Here is a 19,848-nt window from a genome sequence, read left to right as displayed (position 1 = left end):
TGAGGGTTTTTTACTGTGGATTTTAAGCAGGCATATTGCTTTATTTTTAATATATGAAACCTTGATTATACAATCGCACAAGGAATGAAAACGGTAAAACAACATATCGCTGGGCGGTCTATATGTTTTCTGTTCATAGTATGTTCTTGACTTCCCTTTATTTGCTGAAATTTCTTCATGCTATGTATTAACAAGTTAGGAATAGTGGAACAAAATGCCAGCAGTATCAGTCTTGCCAAGCCACGCTTGGCTGGAGTCGACTTGGCATCAGCTGTGGAAGTCCTCCCAGCGTGATGTTAGGAAACGGCCAGTGGACATGAGAAGACATGTTGTTACTGCCTCTGCTCCCTGTGTGCTCAGACTGCCAAGTTATATCATTTTATGAAAGCAAATGCCTATACATTTTACAAATATAGCTGTGTTAAAATATGTTTGTGATGACCTAGGTTACATTTTTTTTTTCTTCTACCAAATGAAGGATGATGCTCGCAGTGAAGCTCAATCCACAGATGGCAAAACGAAGAGGGTTACAAATGCCAAGGTTTCTTTACCCATCCCTGATTAGATGCTTGTCTAAAGTGCCAGAATCAGTCTCAAGTGAGGTGACGGATATGTTGTCACCTTCAGACTGCTTGTAGCTCTCTATCCTATGATCAGAATGGACATAATGCCTGATGTTTGCTAGGTGCTCTAACTTCTGTGAAATAAGCTTTAGGTCTTACACCTGGCTGTGTGTGTGTGTAAGGGAAAAAAGAACATCAATACCACTTTCTTCTTCAAAATTACAGTGTATGTCTGCTATGATAATTGCTGCTATGTCTGAACAGTGATGGCTACACCTGGTGTATGCCTGTGTGTCTTCAGAAGAGTCCTTCAACAGGAACGGCAAATGTTGGCAAATGTCATATTTCATCGTTTCTCTATTTTTGTAATTTTATGATCTCACTAAACTGGAAGAGCAAATGTACTTTTACAAACACATAGTTAAATGTAAACACAAAGGCAATAATTATTTTTAAAATGCTACAAACACTTTCAAAAGATCTTGAGTTCACAATAATCTAGAGAAATTTATCGCACAAAGGTATACTGTATCGTTATAGGGCTTCTGTTTTGGTGGTGTTGAATCTCTAGGCTACGTTTGACATATTTATTTATTGTTTAAAGGTTTTGTTTGCTCTTGTGGCCTTTATTTGAAAGTAGTTCGACAGGAAACAGGGTAATCAGAGAGGGGGGTGACATGCGGCAAATGTCGCCAGGCCGGGAATTGAATGTGCGACCGCCGCCACGAGGACCAAGGCCTCAATATGTGGGTCGTGCTTTGCCCCCGTGCCACCACAGCACCCATGTTTGACATACTGATTGATCAACTTGAAAATGGGTTGGTGTTATACAGTAGTAAATTAGTTGGATCTCATCTGGCAAATACCAAACACTGTGCTAAATTTGGCCATTACATGTTGGAACAAACAGAGATGACAAGGTGGATTCCTATAGGCTGCATCCTTGGACCACTTTCATTCCATATAACACTTATATGTTCCCCCTTGCTCAGGTTGTAGAGTATAACATTGCTTACATGCACTACTGACACACCTTCACATTAAAAAAACCGTATACATCGTTTTTGATTCCAACAAAGCAAAATTAGACATCGGCGCGTAACTAAACTCAAAGAGGTTCAAAGCCAAAGCAGGCAAGAAACCTGGACGTATTTATGGAGTGAGGATTAATTTTAAAACATTCAATTACTCTGTAACTACTTAAGTTGACTAATATGCTAACCAGAAGGAGGGACTTCCTGCCAAAAGGGACACAGGAAAATGATCTAATGTTTTACTTCAATTATCTTACTTCTTACTTTTACTTCAATCAGCTTACCGAAAATGATGTTGCCAAAGTTATAAACAACACCAGTTCAATGGATCACAGTACAGTCAGTGTTTACAGGCCAAGAACTAAACCTGAGAGGAAACATATTTTAACTTAATGTTGTTTTTAGTGCATTTTACCTATACTCCTCTCTTTACCTCAAAAGCACTTTAAACCACTTCATGTATAAATGTTGCTACTCTCATGTACTTGCATTGCCCCTTTGTTACACATTGTGAGAATTGATTACAAAATATAATCTGTTATTCCGATCTTTTCACATTTTGCTAAGCAGTTGTGACTCTTTGGACTCGCCTCATGCTCCCTCATCAACATGCAACCCGCTGTATTGAAATTGATGCAAAGTCAAAGGGGGAGAGTAAAGACAAAACAGTGGGAGAAACCTGACAGCAGTACAAACACACACACACCCCGACCAGCACACCAACATTAAAGTCTACTTTTTCCCCTGCCATCCTCTGTATGTTACCCTGACAGGCATCAGTGTCAGAGGTATGTAAGTGTCAGCCCAAGGTGTCAGTGTCCACACAAACAAGCCAGAAAAGCGATGGGAGGGAAGGAAGAGGGGGAGAAAGCAACAACAACAAACACAAGTCAGCCATTTTTTTTTCTCCCTTTTCACCCCTGCTCGAGCCTCCTCCTCTTCCTTCACCATCTGTGTCAGAAAAGCTGCGGGTGCCACCGCCGGCTAATAAGGCAATCAGAGATGGAAAAGATGCTGACACGGCGGCTTTCGAGCGTCACTCAGAACAAAAGAGGAAGCAGGGAGAAGGAGGGAGAGCGGGATGGGGAGGGGATTAAAACAGGAGGCTGGAGGGGAAGGACGGGGGGGAGAAAAGTGTCTGTTGTGGTTGTCAGTCAAAAACGTAAGCCCACTTTGTGCTGTCAGGGAGGATAGGCGAAAGAGAAGTTCTGAAAAGAGAGAAAGAAAGATGTGTTTAGGCTTACGAACGTGAGGTGTGTGTGCGTGTGTGTGTGTGTGTGTGTCTGAGTGTATCTGACATAAAGAAATCAAACGGCATCAAGTTTAACTGCTCAAAAGCATAAAGAATCGTAAAATGGTGGCAATAATTACATCTTCTCAATGCAAGTTCAAGTTTCTAAGAGCATGCCACCACAGGTGTGGTCGATCAGTTGTGGGTGCGCGTTGCACGTGTTTGTGTGTATTCTAGGTGTCACAGTGTGTCAGGTGCAAGCAGAGCTGCAATGTGGCTGGTGGGGGGCGAGGGGGAAGAAAGCGAAGCCATCTGTGTCTGGAGAGGAGCCTGTCACTATTGTTGTGCCCAGAGAGTCCAGGATTTCCTGCTGCAGACAGGTGACACCACAGTAGGACAGCTCCTCCCTCTAGCCCCCCCCCCCAGCCACAGTGACATATGCACACATGTACATGCAAACTATCAGGCCTTCTTCCCTAAAACTGCATTCCTCGCCAGAGGAAAAGATCTGTCGGGCCTATTGCTTTTAAAAAAGCATGTAAAAATTTCATCCATGAAAAGTAGAAACAAAATGCTAGACAGAGTGAAGTGAGGACTTATTGAGATCCCAGAGATGTAACGAGGACAGTTTTAATCTCTCCTGTAAAGCAAATTTGCTCTCACCATACCGGGTAAAATAAAAAAAAAATATCCTCAAGCCCTTGATTTAAACTACAGCACTATCCAATATAGTTTTGATCTGTAAAAAAAATAAAAAATAAAAAAAAAATCTGTTAAATTTGACTTATTATATGTTTATTTAGTCAGGACTGCTTTTGTATATGGCGTTATATTGCCTGTTAAAGTGGAACTAGCTACGGTTCTGTTTTCTGTATCAAGGCATCCCAGAGTTTTACCTACATACCATTTCAGAAATGCTGCAGGTTTTTGTCGTCACGGTTCTGCTATTGAAGATCTGTTTAATAAGTTGTTAAAAGAAAGAGTCAGAGAGATATTCTCTAGCTGCTTGGAGAACAGGGACAGAGCGCAGACCTTCGCCCTTGCCCAGAGTTGCCAGTCTGTCGGGTGTAAGAGAGTTACTGCACTTTTCCCTTACATTTTGTTACTTGGAAATATTGCTGAAACAAAGACAGTATTGATGTGGATACTAAACTTTTACTAAAGCAACAGAAATTTAAAATGAGTAGAAAAGATACCAGCACCATGTTTGCTAAAGAAGAAGCAGCAGCAGCTGATTGACAACAAACCCAACAATATCAGCGTGTTGAAGATGCATTACCTTCCAAAGAGCAGGACAGGAAGGGTTAATATGAACTAAAACTTAGTTCTATATTTTATTTAAGATTTGCAGGGGGATGGTATTGACTTTTTTAAGATTTATATTATGCTATAACATCATTCCCTCATCAAACACAAATCCGGAATGTTGCTTTGACTCATTCATGCATGTTTTGAGGAATCCTTGAATCTCCAATGGCAGCCGTTCAGGGTTGCTTCAACGCCCAGTCATGCAATGCGCCACCAACTTACCCAAAGCTCTGTCCTGGAGCTCCGGCTCCCCCAGCCAAGCCCCCACGCCAAAGCCCACCCCTCTCCCACTCAACTCCACCAGACTAGCGGCAGCAGAAAGTAGCAAACACCCGGAGGAACTAATATTTTCTAGCACCAGTATCAACAACTGCTTTTGTGTTTTAAATAAAATTAGATCACAATATCAGTTCTCTTAGTAAATCTTTGCACAGCTGCTGTACTAATACAAGGTTATTATATTGTGGGAGTCCTAAGGCTCATCGCAGGTAGAAAATGTCAATAAAGCAATATAATGACAGGAAAGACAACTTGCACCACATATTTGCTTTCCTTTCACTTAAGCACTCCAATGCTTAGGATGCGCTTAAACTTGTGCAAAGTACTTGAGTGTCTGATCTACGTCCTTCAAGTTGAAAACTGCCACAATTCAGTTTATTGAGCTCAACGTTCATTACGGACATCTGCCTTATTTCAAGATACAGGGTAACCTGACCATGACGTGGCCCTGACAACTTCAACCCGGCTTCTTTTCCCTCTCTTTTCTCTTCGGTATACACACTCACACAACACACACGCTTCCCCCCCTTTAAGCCTTTCTCATTTATTCATGTTGTCTCAGAGAAGAGGGCAATCCCGGCTCTCATTTGCAGTGCTAATGTCCAATTCCAGCAGCCTTCACCCTGCTGATTTACCCCGCGTGCCGAGCGCTTGCATCTGCGGCGGGGCGGCCGGCGAGGCTCCCTCACAGCGTTTAGCGGCCCTTCAAAGCGGCAGCTCCGGCGTGGCAGTCTTATTTCTCTCTACCGTTTCGCTTTGTCACCGGTCCCTCCATTCCCTGCCACTCACCTCTGATGGCTTTGGACAGGCCTGATCAGTGTGTGTCATTGACCTGCGCGGTGTGCATGAGTGTGTGCGTGTTCGGGCGGGGAGAAGGCTGTAAATAAAATGACATTATTATTTCCTCTGTCCTATCATGTAGAAAAGCCAATTATGGTAATGCTTAGTATGTCGGGCAATATCTGTCTCCTCCCCACTCTCCCCTTCACTCTGTGCATTCTTGCTTCTCCTTTCAATGCAGAACTTGCGGTTGTGGTTTCATAGGAGCTGACACTCTCTTTGGACTTCTCTGACGACGGTTCAAATCGGCGCAAACTGGCACAGACCAGCAGCCTGTCCTCAGCGAGATTTATTACCCGTCAAATCAGTTTAATCTTTCCCGCGCCCCTTGAGTGGCTCAAAACATTTGGATGGAATCTGCAAAATACCTATAATGAAGAGGATTTTATTGCGACAAAAAGCTCTTTTATGGCATATTTTAGCTGTGACTACGTTCCTACATGCTGTAAAGCTGCACTGGTGCAGCCATAATTTAATCCACAACTTCTTTGACCAGACATGTAAAAGCTTACCTTAGTGTTCTCCCCCCCCGCCCCCCTACATCTCCCCATCAACCCACATGGAGCGGTCCACCATATGGCACAACAGCTCTGGGCTTTCCTGTAGCTCATGTGTTGTACAAATCCACCATCAGTCTCCACAGTTCTGCTATGTTGGGGAAATTAAAACAGCCAGTGCAGCCTCATCCTCACAGTGGTCGCTGTACGACAGCCAACTATTCTATTTTTATATAAGCTGACTGAATTGATAAAAAAAAAAAATGCAGTAATTAGAGTTTTAGGGTATCTTTAAATGTTTGTATGAAAGTCCCTGAGAAAACTTCACTTTCTGATTTCTGTACGTTTTTCATGTTCCGACCTTGCAAAACTGCGTTACAGGACGTGCACATTATGTTTTAGATGAAGTTAATAAGGTTTTCCTAACAATCTTCTAATTGTTCATGATGTGAATGGTGAAAGAGATTGGATTGGATGCTGAAGCTCCCTGGCGTCGTCAGATACACTCCATTATGACTAACAAATAACGATTACAGCATTCAAATCAAAACTGTAAGTCTATGAAGGCAGCTTTTCCTTTAAACAAGATTTTAAAATGCATTACAAATCAAGTTATTAAATCTATTTAAAACAGAGCAGAAACGTTGCAGCATTAGTGCAGCATGCTGGCAAACTGCTCTGCTATTTACGATCAAGCAGCTAATTTATTTAAATAAACTCGTCAGAGATATTATCAGTGTGTTTCACAAAGTTAAAACACGTTTTTAAATAAAACAGAGGCCCAAAAAATATGCTGAAAATATGAAATAAAGGTAAGAAATTATAAGAGTACAGGAGCTATGAAACTATCAACCAAACGCTCATTTAAATTGCAAATATCAAATACTAACATCTAGAAAAATGCCTTTTCAAAATTTTAGATCTTCAGTTTTGTAAATGAATCAATAGAGCAAAGAAATTAAAACGACTCAGGTAGAGAAAAACAAAGTTTATATGCTGTTGTTCGTAAAGACTGGCAGAGGACATAACTATTTTAAAAGTAACAATTTGAAACCAGTAAATCATTACCAATGAAAATGTAGCACAGAAGGAAAATGCATTTTTGCTGGTTGTTTTTAGCCACATGGTAGTTGCCTGCTCACTGTCTCCTCACTCTTTTTGCACAAGTCTGACACGCTGTTTTTAAATTCAACTGATTTTTAGGGACTGCAACACACAAAAAAGGAGAAACTATGTGCTGCAAGTTATTTGATAGAGCTTGTACTTTTGAATTCAGCAGAAAATGAACTGCTAGATTAGCTCCACTTGTGTAAAACCTCTATTTGATTTTTACTGCGCTCAGAAAAGGTGGATAAAAGTATTGATGCTTTCATAGAGTGAAAATGTTTAGAGTTCTTCTGCATTTATTCAATAGGAAACAGAAACTGATTTTTGCAGTATTTGACCTGCCCATTACAGATCCGAGCCAATCAGAGATGGAGAGGGAAAAAAAAGGCAAATTATTTGGGAGATTCTAAATAGGAACAATTTTTTTTTCTAAAGTTTCATTGCCTGTTATCTTTTATATCTATTCAAAATATAGGCTTGAATAGAAATAATCTTAAATCTCATTCAAATATATGAATAACTGTGGGCTTAATTGCAGATACGTGCCCTTTCCTTAATATACACCTTGTTGTGCTGAAAGCAGAGATTGTATTTTGCTCTGAAAAATGATACTAAAAGGAGCGAGCATGTGTCTGGTGTACTTGGCATCATCCTCCTTGTGCATTTATGCTGTTTCAGTCTCATCAGTCTCTTTTATGAGGGGTCTGTGGGTTGCTGCACTACTTTTGGCACGAGAACCTGCTCTCCTTGTCTTTCTGAGACATAATTTTTTATGCGTCTGTATGAGTTTATGTTCATCATCACTGCTGCAAGAAGATTATCAGCTACAAATAAAACTCCACAAAAAAAAAAAAAAAAAAAAACCTTTGCAATTATGGGAGCAAATTTTGCTAAAAGCTTTTTTAAATCATTCCGACATCTCAGATTCCCCCTGGATTACCTTCATCAATTACATAGAATTAGAAAGACACAAAACGACTAAATCAGTGATGAAATGAACTCCTTCCCCTCCACCTCCTTGAATTGCCAGGCAGTTCTGATGCCCCATGACAGTGACTGCGGTCTATAAATCACCTTCTCCCTGAACTGTCAGTGCCCACTTGTTCCGAGATGAAACAACAGCCGTTAGATCATCGACGCAACAGATTCCAGCCCTTTCTGCTCAACTCTCCTGCCAACCTCCGCTCACCACCGCCGTGCGCCCCAAGCCCCCCGCCACCTCCTCCTGAACGCTGCTCTTGTGCTGCACAGACATTTTATTTTTTTTTTAAACCATCTGGTTCGCCTTCAAAGCAAGAGTATGGATAAAGCATTACTGCTTCTAATTAACAATGATGCGAGTGTGGTTTATTCAACCTGCGCCAAGCGGTGACTCAACATAGGCACATAGTATTTGTTGAACAGATTCCTCACCATATCTAATATTTTCATTATAAACAGGGGTTTCGCTTACACTGCCTTAAATTTTAGCTCGTATTACAAATCTTTGTGTGTTGATTCGGTAGTTTTATATTTAGCAAAGTGTGCAGCTCCTTGCTAAAGTATTCACACCCTTTGGACCTTTCCACGTTTGCCATGTTACACGTGTGACTTATTGGGACATTTTTTTTTTCTTCTGAGAGACGAACAAAAAGTAGTGCATAATATAAATGAAGTTAACTGCATATGTGATTTTCAAAAAAAAATCCTTGACAAAAACTAAACAGAAATTATTCCCTGACACTTTTATGCAAAACTCTGTAGATTCCCCCGTTACAGCTGAAAATCTGTTGTGGTATATTTTTGCCAGTTTTGCAAATATGCAGACGAAGAATCGTATTTATTATAAAATAGCTTAAGCTTGGTCAAACTGAAAGGGGGACATCTTTGACCAGCAATTCATACCATAGGTTCTCAATTTGATTTAGGTCTGGACTTTGACTAAGCCACACTAACACAGTATGGTTTGACCGAAACTGTTACATTGTATCGTTTAGTTGCTGTTCAGGTCAAAGGTGATCATCTGCCCTACTCTCTGCTACACCTGTGCCCCCCCTACATGACTTTTATCAAACTTTCAATACATGTTCTTCAGGCTTGTTCCTTTTTAACAGACTGATGGTAGTTTAGTGAACAGATTCCCCCACTTCAGGTGTGAATCTCTGCAGCTCCTCCAGAGCTACTGTTTACATTTTCAGAAGATAAACTGAAAAATTGCTTTATAATCTAACTTCTACACAACTTTCTCCCTGACCTGCCTTTTGTGTTTCTTGGTCTTCATTATGCTCTTTGCTCACTAAACCCAACAGCTAAGATTAAATTATAACCAGGTGGAGTTTGTTTACTAAAAAGATGACTTGTGGTTCTAGTTGGCCGCATTGTTTTTAAGGGTATTAGTGTAAAAGGAACTTATTATACAATATATATGCAGGTCACACATTTCAGGTTTTATTTGGAGGCCATTACATAAAATCTTAACCGTAGTACACTGAGGTTTATGGGTGTCGCGTAACAAAACATGAAACAGGGATGAGGTACTTTTGCAAATTGCTGCTTCTCTGCCTAATTGACAATGGACACTGCAGGCCTATAAAGCTGTTCAGTCTAAATCAAAAATAAATGGCCCACAAATCTGAGGTACTAACAAAATAACAGTTTCATGCTTTCTGCATAGATGCCGTCTTTTGAATTCACCTGCATTAACCCCGACAGTGGAGCTTCCCCCTCCGACTAAACAACAGCTGCTCTCATCGCGTAGCAACAACCACTTGATGGATGACCCCAAAGATGGATAATTACCATAAATCACTATGGCGGTGTGGTGAAGAGAGGCAGGAAAATCATTGCAGGGAAGAAAAAAAAAAACAACTAAAAAATACACGGGATGAAAGTCTTAGCTGGTGTGCATAAATTAAAATTAGAAAATGTGTTTATGTGTGGGGGAGCTGTGTGGTCCATCTGCAGGTTAAAACTAGTTAGGAGGGAAGTGTTTATGGCAGAAAAGTCATGAATAAGGGCTGTAAAATGAAGCCTGATGGAATGACTCATGGGATCAAATCTGTCCTGGAGGATCTCTGACAAACAAAGTGGGTCAAGGAAGGAAGAGAAAAAACAGCAGACAAAGAATAATGGCAACGGCAATGAGTTTAGAGCAGCAAAAAAAAAAAAAAAGAGCATATTTGTTTGTGGTGAGAGATTGACAGAGGCAGGACTGTAAGATACAAGAAAATGAAAAGGGAAAAAGAACGCCAGGAGAAGAAACCAAGAGAGCACGAGGCCAAAACAGGGTCAAAACCTAACCAGTTTGGTCTAGCTGAGCCCAGTTGCACAATAAGCCATCAATCAACGTTCTCTGCACTGTCAGCCCTCCCCTCAATTCACAAAGGCCATCCACTTTGTACACCACTGAGGAACAAAACATTGAAAACCAACTGAGACACAGGGGGAAAGGGAAAAACACACACACACACACACACACACTCTTACATGAATGTGATCCTTTACTCTCAGCAGTAAGGAGACACCCTACTGCCGCGGTAACAGAAAGTGGCACAGCAAGATTTTCATCTGCTCATCTTCATGAGGTATTTGGTTCTTAAGAGTAGATGGAAAAGATTAGGAAGCTAATAAACATGTGAGAGCCAGATTAATGGGGTGAAGACTTTCTGTTACGGCGCTGATCAATGTTAGATTGTTTGTCAAATGTTTGCTCTTGGAGCAACAACGCATAGAGAAACCATTGAGTTGTTTTAGTTTCTTTGTATTGGTGACTTGCTGGCCTTGTTTCGCTCATCAGTAAAGTTTGTGTTTCTTAAATGTGTAGCCTTACTCAGAATTTAAACAGTGCATCTTATACCAGCAATTGGCTCGGGGCTATTATTGGTGTGAATATAAAAAAAGGATTTAAAATCTCTCAAGACGGTCACATGGTTCCTATAGTTGAAAGTCGTTTTAACGAGAAAGCAAAAAATAAATAGTTTGAACTGTACAGAGTGCAGCAAGTTAAAGTAGGACAGTGCTACTGCTTGAAAGAGGGAAAGTCCACTTTACCTCTGTCTGTTTTTATAGGAAAATATTTCTGATTGCTAAAAATTGCTATTCTCATAGTTTGAATACTAGAGAAGCACCGCCCTTCATTGTAAATCAAGACATTTTGCCTAAAACCACATTAGTAACGCGTTTGTTACCTGCAGGCTAGCTACATGAGCAGAAGGCCTCACTAATTCAACCAGTTGCATCAACTCTGAGTTTTCTATAAAGAGCAGAACGACATCGAGAAACATCGCCCGGTTGCGACAAACGTTTGAACACTGTGACTACATTACGTGACTCTGTTAAATATTTAGTCTGGATAAAAAATGTTTGTTTTTTTTAGGTGAAGATATATATTTATGTTTGAAATTTTTGTGTGAATACCATGGCACTGTGGAGCAGGGGTATTTTTACTTGTTGAGAATCTCAAGCCGACAGAGATGGGGATTTACTGCTTTTTGAAAGGAGACATGTTTTGTGGGTCTGTTCCTTTTAGAGAACTCTTCAGGAAGACGTTTATAGCCGGCCTAGGGTAGCTAATCGTATCTAGTTTTTATTAATGTGTTGGATTTTAGGCAATATTTAGATCAGGAGAATAATTTTCTATGATGAGGCAATTGGGCTTATACTTGAAGAAGATATTATAATGCTAAATACTACTGTGCCAGTTTGTCATCCGAAAATCCAACTCAAATACACATTTTCTTGACTCAAACTATTTATTTTGTTTTTTCTCCCCTGGTGCCTGTTGCGTCTCTCTCTGCAGAGAAGCAAAAGAGAGCGTGCATGTGCAACTGTGTGACACAATAAACTAGAAAATAGAGGGGCTCGGATTTCTTTTTGCCAACTGTGTGTGGCAAACACCACTAGTCTTGGAAAATTTGACGCTTTTTCTGCTCTGCTGGTAATCAACACAAACATATATAAATATGGGGATATTTGAGTAAACAGCACAAAGAATCTGATAAATGTGGGCAAACAGTGAGAGAGAGAGTTTTTTTTGCAAGCAAATTTGAAAACAAGACCAATCTTTTTGAGGATTTTGTGAATCAGACGGATTTACAAACATTGGTTCTCGTGCAAACGTAGCAGATGCAAATGCTGAATCTGAGTCTTAGTTTGTGATTTTTTTTTAAAGGTAGATGTGGGTTTTCTTTTACAAAGATCCGTGTTTTACTTCTAATACCAATTTATTTGTCAAATCCATCAAATTTTGGCAGGTTTTCCCACAAGGCGGATATCATAGGGTTCTACTTTACGGTCTTATCAAGTGGGTTCGTGCTGCGGCAGTCAAGTCGACGCAGCTGAAAACAGTGGCTTTACTGTGTCCCTGAAAGGAAATCCCCTGAATGTGACAAGCCCACTTAAAACAACTAAATTCACTGTTTTCAAAGCTCTGGCCCTAAACTGTTCAAGAGTCAAATAAATAAGAAAATTATGAGCTCCACGTAAAAATGCATATTCCCAATGTCATGACTAGAGTCTAATTTAGCTCCTTAAAACATCTCATTGTGTTACAATAAAGCAAATTAAGCTAAATAACTAGATTTTTTTGCCCCAATACAGAAGACTCTTCAAATCATGAGTCGCGCTTGAATTACAAACACACACGCTTTTATTTTGACAAGACATGTTACCAGTTTTTCCTCCATCCTCATCTTCTTCTGTGTGCCAATCAGAAACAACTCAAATATGCCAAGATACACAAAGTCAACACAGTGGACTTGGTGAGAACCAGACCTCAGAGATTTGATACCAATCCCTTTGCAGACAAGCAAACACACACACACACACAAAATAACTTTAGAAACCTATAAAGTCACTCCTGGGCTGGAGGATACTCTGGACAAGCAAATATTTTAGTGCTTTTAGTTATCACCAGGGGAAGTTCCTGCAATTGTGCCCCATCAAAACCATTATCCTTTACATCGCCACGTTTTCTTTGTCATTACATCCGCTCTGGCATTGAGTTAGCGCCTGAAGTTTGGCGCTCCATTAAAGAAAGTTGTACTGTTTCATTTCAGCACTGGCTTAGGATTTAAGTATGATGAATAGCACAGGGGTATAAAAACAAAATAATAATAATAAAAAAACATAGAATCAAAGGAATAAGCTGCACCAGACAGAAGGTTCGAGCATGCAGGGTTTTGTGGAGTTTTTACTTCTGATTACCGTGGCAATAAAGTGACAAAAGATAGTAGCAGAGGAGAGGGCAAGAAACGGGGTCCCTGGAGAGAGTCAGTAAATAATAAAGTGGGCTCTTAAAGTGGACTTGTATCAGCAGACATCTCAGCCTAATTGTGTGTGTGTGTGTGCGCGAGAAAGAGAGAGAGAGTATCTGTGCACTATGGTTATGAAGTGAGGCAGGAAGGGAGGAAGAAATCCTTCAACAGAGCACAATATCAGACTGTGGACAGACAACGAACGGCTGGAAGGTTCTGGAAACGAGAGAAAAGCCTACCTCCCTCACATTTCTGCTCCCAACGCCGCCTCCCAAAGTGCCCTCCATCTAGCATTAACGCACACATACTCGCACACATAAATGGCACCATAACTCTGTATCCGCAATCAATCTCCGCTATGAAGACACATCCATCTTCAGTAATGTTAATGGGAGGGTTCTTTTGGAGGGGAAGGAGGGGGAGAAGGAGGACAGGGGTAAAACAGAGGGTATGTGACTGCAGAGCTTACCTCAGAACAGTGTGAGGTAATAAGGGCTATGTCTGTGTGTGTGTGTGTGTGTGTGTGTGTGTGTGTGTGTGTGTGTGTCTAATAGAGACAAGGTAAATGAATAAAAAGCGAGAAGGGGGCGGTGTGCATTTGTGCATGTTAGTGTATTTGTCTGCATGTCAGGAGGTCATGTGTGTGTGTGTGTGCGTGTCAGTGAGAGAGAGACTGATGGCTGTCAGGTTACATCTGGCAGAGAAAATAAATTAGGCTTATGAAGAGAAATGAGCCGTCTGTGGAAGGAGTAAAAGGGGGACGGAGGAGGGATCACGACAGAGGGATGGAAAGAATGAAGATCAGGTAGACGTAATGAAGAAGAAAAACAGATTGTGTGTGTGTGTGTGTGTGTGTGTGAAGTGGCATGGGTACAAGACAGCAATAGAGTTCATTTTAGCATACGTGACTTTTCATTAAGAAAGGTGGGTCTGCAACTGGAAACAAGATCAAGCTTTTCAAGTTAAGAGGAAACATGAGAGTATGTGTGGGAAGCAATGTTTTAGGATAATTTCCCAGCATATTAAATTCACAAAAACTGATTTTTAACTTTTACGCTAAAGTAGATTTAAAGTATCTTTTTTATATATAAACACCAAAGTGTTCAACTCTATAGGTTTACCCTCCACACCAACATGGTGACGATGCTTTATAAAAAAAAAAAATTGCTACACTAAAACAGATTTGGCAAAATATGTCTGTCCATGTCATCTGCAAGACAGGAATGATGCAAATTTTGCTACCTGAGTATGAATCATTTGTCAGATTTGTATTTGATTGATTTTTGCCACAGAATTTTTTTTGCCTAATTGTTCGATGTTATGAGCAATAAATTCTAAAAAAAAGATGTAAATAAGTCCTCAAAATTAGTAGTATTGTTTTTTTATTTATCCTTTTCTTATGGTCATTCTTAAAAACTGCTTTGTCAAGCACATGTTTGATGCCTCCTTTCTGAGAGGATGCTTTATTATCTTGCAAAAAAAAACTGCAAGATTTTCTTTGCAATTTTATCCAAAAGGTCAAGTATAATTTCTGAGTTTGCTGCAAGTTTTACCAACACTGCAAAAAGTGGTGTGCTATCTCACTGGTCTTTTTCCTCAAGAATACACCGAGAACATATTCGTGTTTTTTTTAAACACAGCAAACTGGCTTTTTTTTTTCTCGAACCAAAAGGCAGCTCGGATACAGTGCGTGATCCCTGGGCGAGCATCTCACAGTGTGTGTTTCCTCTCCTCTCATGTCGTGTCAGCGTGTATCCATGTGCATTCCATCTCCGCAGATTTGTCAGTGTCTGTCCCATGACAAACTCGCCTTGTTGCGAGTGGAGGAGAGCTCGTGGAGGGCTTTGTCACAAAGTGGTCTGTTCTCTTCCTGAGGCCTGGCGCCCCCCGTGTGATAAATGACACATGTCATTCCTGTCAGCCCCTGCCATCCGGGCTGGGAGGCCCCGAGCTGATGTATGGCCGCTTGGGCTAGAGGAAATCAGAATGTTTTGGCAGCACCCTGAGAAAACGGCCCCTTATTTCTGGTGTCTACTTTTGTGTCTGCGCAAGTGTGTACTCGCGTGTTTGTGCCTGTCTGTCTGCGCCACAGAGAGGATGTTTAATTGTGTGCGCGCGCGTGTTTGTGCTCATTAGCTAGTGTCTGCGTCTCCCCAAGTGCGTACAATCTTGCGTGCATGCTCTCAACCTGTCAGGCGGACGGGTGGAGGGAGACAAATCATCGTCATGACCGGCCCAGCTGTTCCCCAAATTTGGTGTGAGGAGGAGAGCTAAGGAGAGAAGAAATCCTGCCATTTGAGTTTCAAACGCTTGATGCTTCCCAGAAACGGGAATGAGTGAGAGGACAAGAGGAGCTAAACAGTCATGCAGATGCATAAAGTCAAGCAAGAAGCGAGCAGACATAAGTTCCTGCTGCAAGAGACATAAACGTCCACAAATATGCAAAAGTCCAAGACGTATTTGCAGCTTGTCACACAAGAATGAGGTTCTCATGAAGCTGAAGTATCACGATTTCACAATATTTGGACAAAACCTTACAACTAATGTATGTGGTGCTTTTATTTTAAACAGAAAACCAACAATTAATCCTCCTGCTGCTAACATGCATTATGTTAGCTATAGCATTACCCATCCTATACTTTCCACTGAACAGCGGTTTATCAACAGGTTGGGGAGGGGCTCCTAGCAGCTGAAGGAAGACCGGATCACTCTTTTAATTCTCTGTTTTCCCACAAAAAGGACGTTAAACCAAAGCAGGACTCAAAACTTTTGCAGTTTTCAATATGTAATTTTTGGGGAAACTTGAGATTTTTTTTCTGCTGTTTACGGATCTGTTATGGTTTATGTCTGTTTCAATAATATGCAAGAAGGACCATAGAAATTATACCGTAAAATACTGGTGGTTTTGTTGCCGTTTAAACCCTCAGGGTATCTTGATACCAGCAACTGGGCCGTTGCTACTGACGGATCGAACACACAAAACGAAAACAAAAGGTTTGCTACGTTTAAAGACCACAGAGATATGAATCACTGTGTTAATCCGGTACCTGACTTTCATCGCAGCTGCAATTCTCCTGTTTTAAAAATGCCCTCGAATCGCTTTTAAAACTGATCTCCTGGTCTAGAGACTTTTTTATCTCTTTCCACAGCACATACACACAAACATTTCCCTGGTGGAGGACGGTCCCACCTGGAGGTGGTGAACTCTATTCGACCCCGTTTGATTGGGTGCGGGCCGAACTCCCTTCTCTCCTCCCCCCCTCTCCCACAGAGAAGAAACGAGAGAAGGGGGGGAAGAGAAAAAAAACGGCGTCATTAAGCTGTGAGTGATGAGTGGCAGCCATGGGTGACATCCTCCCTCTTTTCCTCTCTCTCTCCACTGCTTTCCAACTGCTTTCACTCTGTTTTCTCTTCCTCATTGCCCTGATACTTTTCACTCCCGCTTCATTCACCTCTCTCTCCATCCCTCAACCCCTCAAGTCATTTCTCTTTCACTCCTCTGTTGCTTTGCCTCCTCTTTTTTCCACTCCCTCATTCCTCCCTCCCCTTGGCTCCCTGCTCTTTTTTTTTGTCTGCTGTCACTCTCCTTTTCTCCCAACCTCTTATACACCATCCTTCTACAGCTTCTTTTTCTTTCACACATACAATGGCGCTCTGCTCGGCCCCGTCTGGCTCTCTGGCCCCGGTCTTGGAGACACTCAGTTTCTCTGTACATAATTGATCACCAAACAACCAGAGCAAAGATGCATGTTTTTATTTACAATTCCGAGTAATTCTACTATCTTAGACCATGGGTTGTGATTGTTCTTCCTCCATTTAAGACATATATCCACACAGAAAACAAAATATTCCAGAAAAAAACTGAAGTACCATGTTGTTCTAATCGTGACACGGTTAACAAGTCAGAATGCAAACAATTCCCTTCACCATATTTGAAGATGCAGTACGCCCCAAACAAAAGCAGGTTATCTTTGAAAGTATATACTATATAATGTTTTCTGCCCTTAGTTAGTGTCAACAAAGTCAGCACAGGAAGAGTACATGATTCATTTTTAATTTTGTAAAAAGAGAAGCATGTACTAGGCAAACTTTATTGGTCTTAGTAGAGAACCCTGTGGGACTCCATGACTAACTATGACACATTCAGAATGCCATTATTTCTTTACCTCTTGCACAAAACGGTCCCAAGCTCCTGTGTTTAGCATTTGGGCCACTATCGTTTAAATGAGATGAGGCTGAAACTAGAACTAAAAACCATCCAACTAGCCCGATAGATCACTGGTGTTCAGGCCGTAAAATTGTGGCACATGGAAAATAGTATCCTAGCATGAGTTGTGGATCAAGAAACTGTGACATTTGGAGTTGGGAATGTCGATACATCTGTGAAAATGTACCTTCTGAATGTTAATTGTCCTGCTTACCATGGAATCATAATGCGAGCAAAAAATGTCATTGAAAAAGAGAACTTTTTTTTTTCTTCATTTTAAGAAAAATGTCATTTGGTGTTGAAAATCTTGGTCACATCGGCATCAGCTCAATTTGTGTGGGTCACACAAAATTGGGCAGCAAATGGCTCTGGGCCTTGCTTTGGACATTCTTGTTTTAGAGTGAAGCTTTGAGTGCATTGTGAATGGTTGGTGCTCTTAAGAGTTTTAAATTTCAGTTCAAGTCTCACATCTTTTGTAGGCATTATTTCCCCATTGTTTTCTCTTACTTATATTTTAATGTTATGATATTTTATTGCTGCTTTCTTGTACAGATTTCCAAGCACTTTGTAATAAATCTGCCAATTTTCATGCACATCTCAGATCTCAGTATGTGTAGTGTTATCATAGTTACTTGAAAAGCCATCAAATTTATTAGTGTCTTTAAGTTTTTAGCCAATCCATGCATGATCTGTTCATTTAAATGTTTCTGAAAACACTTTCCCCGATATTGTTCTTTTAGAGAAATCTTGTCTGTGGTGTATACAAATCCTGCATACAGAAAGCTAGAGACATACACACACACACAAAAAAAAAAACAGAACAAAAATATTCAACAGCAAAATGAAAAGTAAAAAAATACAAAATGTCTCCCTGTACTCTTCTGTTCTCCCTTCTTCCTCAGAAAGAGGTAAGGACTGTAAGGCTCCATATTTTCTTTGTGGACCAGTAATTAAAATCGCCGTCCACCAGGCGTGCGTCTTTGCAGCATTGCTCCATCTGTTTTAAGGCTGTTGTCTGAGGAACAGGAGATTCCGCAAGTGCATAAAAAACCTCCGTAGAACAATTATGTTCCTGTATTTTTATTTTATTTTTTGTCCTCTTCTGAAAATATGTTTAATATTTTATGCACATGCACACATACACATCATTTGGGAATCACACCTTCAAATCACCTGGTGAAAAGCTGTTTTCTTTTAATCTATAATGTCAGAAAAAGTCAAAGCTGCTCTAACAACAGGACTTATAAAGTATTCATAACTGTACACACTTGTACTGCTGCAGTTTTTGAACTACAGAGCAAATAGAGCAAGCAGCTGAGGGACCTTAATTCGGTGGATTCCTCGCCGCCTGCGACTCGTCTCTGTCTGCCTGTTGAAGTTTAAACACCGAGAGGAGCAGAAAATCTAACAAGGTGATGGGCTAATTGACTGAACTTGATGAACGTGATGTTAATCAGTGAAAGCAATTCAGCTCGTTGATCTTGTTTAGTTTGACAAAGTTTAATTAAACATTCCCGACATGCACAAAGTGCTCTGTTAAAAAAACAAAACAAAAAAAAACACGTCTTTATTCTCCACCAGCGTCAGATTTTATATTTAATTAAGATTATTTTTTTACAGCAAGTGCAGTCGCTTAAAGAAGGCTTTCAGGTTTGTCAGCGTGCACTAGTTGAAAAACTAATCTCAGCTCCTGTTTCTCACACCGATAAGATGATATTGTCATGATCCGTGTTTCTGTGTATTTATTTTAAGGTTTTTCGGTGTTCAGTATCTGTCCTGAGTCTCTGTTGTTTCTGCGTCTTCCCCGTTGATTGCTTCCCAGGTGTGTCTCATTCCTTGATTACCCTCCCTGTGTATTTAGTCCCACCTGCTGTCTGTGTTCCTCGTCAGATCCTCGTCGTACGTCTACTGTCACATGTCGCACGTTTATGCTCTCCAGTCGTACTGATAAGTCCTGGTTTGCTTAGCTCTTGTTTTTCAGTCTTCAGTTATCAGTTGCTACCGGTATTTAGCTGATGCTAAACTCTCTGCCGTGCCGCCTGTTCTGAACTGTATTGAGCTTCTCATCATTAAATTCATCATCATCTGGGTCTCCTGCTTTCGTTCTCGCCACCAAAACACCGCATCTGACAGAAGGACCCGACCAGACCGAGATGAGGAACGCTACCACCATCATGGACACAGTAAGCTGGAACGCCCTCACGGAACCGAATTACCTCCACCTCATGCATCAGTTCAAGAACCAACCGGCCATATTGGAAATAGTTTTTGAACTCTACGAGTCTTTCATTCAAGAAACACATACCTCACTTGTTCCAGCTCCGTCACCTCCACCGTTCACTCCACCTCCGCCAGTTCCAGCGTCCGCTGCCAGTGAGCAGCCCCCAGAGGTTCCCGTGCCCGCTGCCAGTGAGCAGCCCCCAGAGGTTTCCGTGCCCGCTGCCAGTGAGCAGCCCCCAGAGGTTCCCGTGCCCGCTGCCAGTGAGCAGACCCCAGAGGTTCCCGTGCCCGCTGCCAGTGAGCAGCCCCCAGAATTTCCCGTGCCCGCT

General features: G+C 41.1%; 1 protein-coding gene across 2 annotated transcripts in view; it reads right to left on the bottom strand.

Annotated features, from left to right (window-relative positions):
• The window catches only part of LOC106945149 (teashirt homolog 1-like), a 202,801-nt gene that overhangs the window by 3,828 nt on the left and 179,125 nt on the right, over nucleotides 1–19,848 (bottom strand). The gene's annotated exons all lie outside the window — the stretch shown is intronic.

Source organism: Poecilia latipinna, unplaced genomic scaffold (assembly GCF_001443285.1).
Source record: "Poecilia latipinna isolate Pla-1442-1.1 unplaced genomic scaffold, P_latipinna-1.0 Scaffold130, whole genome shotgun sequence".
NCBI lineage: Eukaryota > Metazoa > Chordata > Actinopteri > Cyprinodontiformes > Poeciliidae > Poecilia > Poecilia latipinna.
Note: the sequence above shows the minus strand (reverse complement) of the source record. Positions and strands in the feature narration are given on the sequence as shown.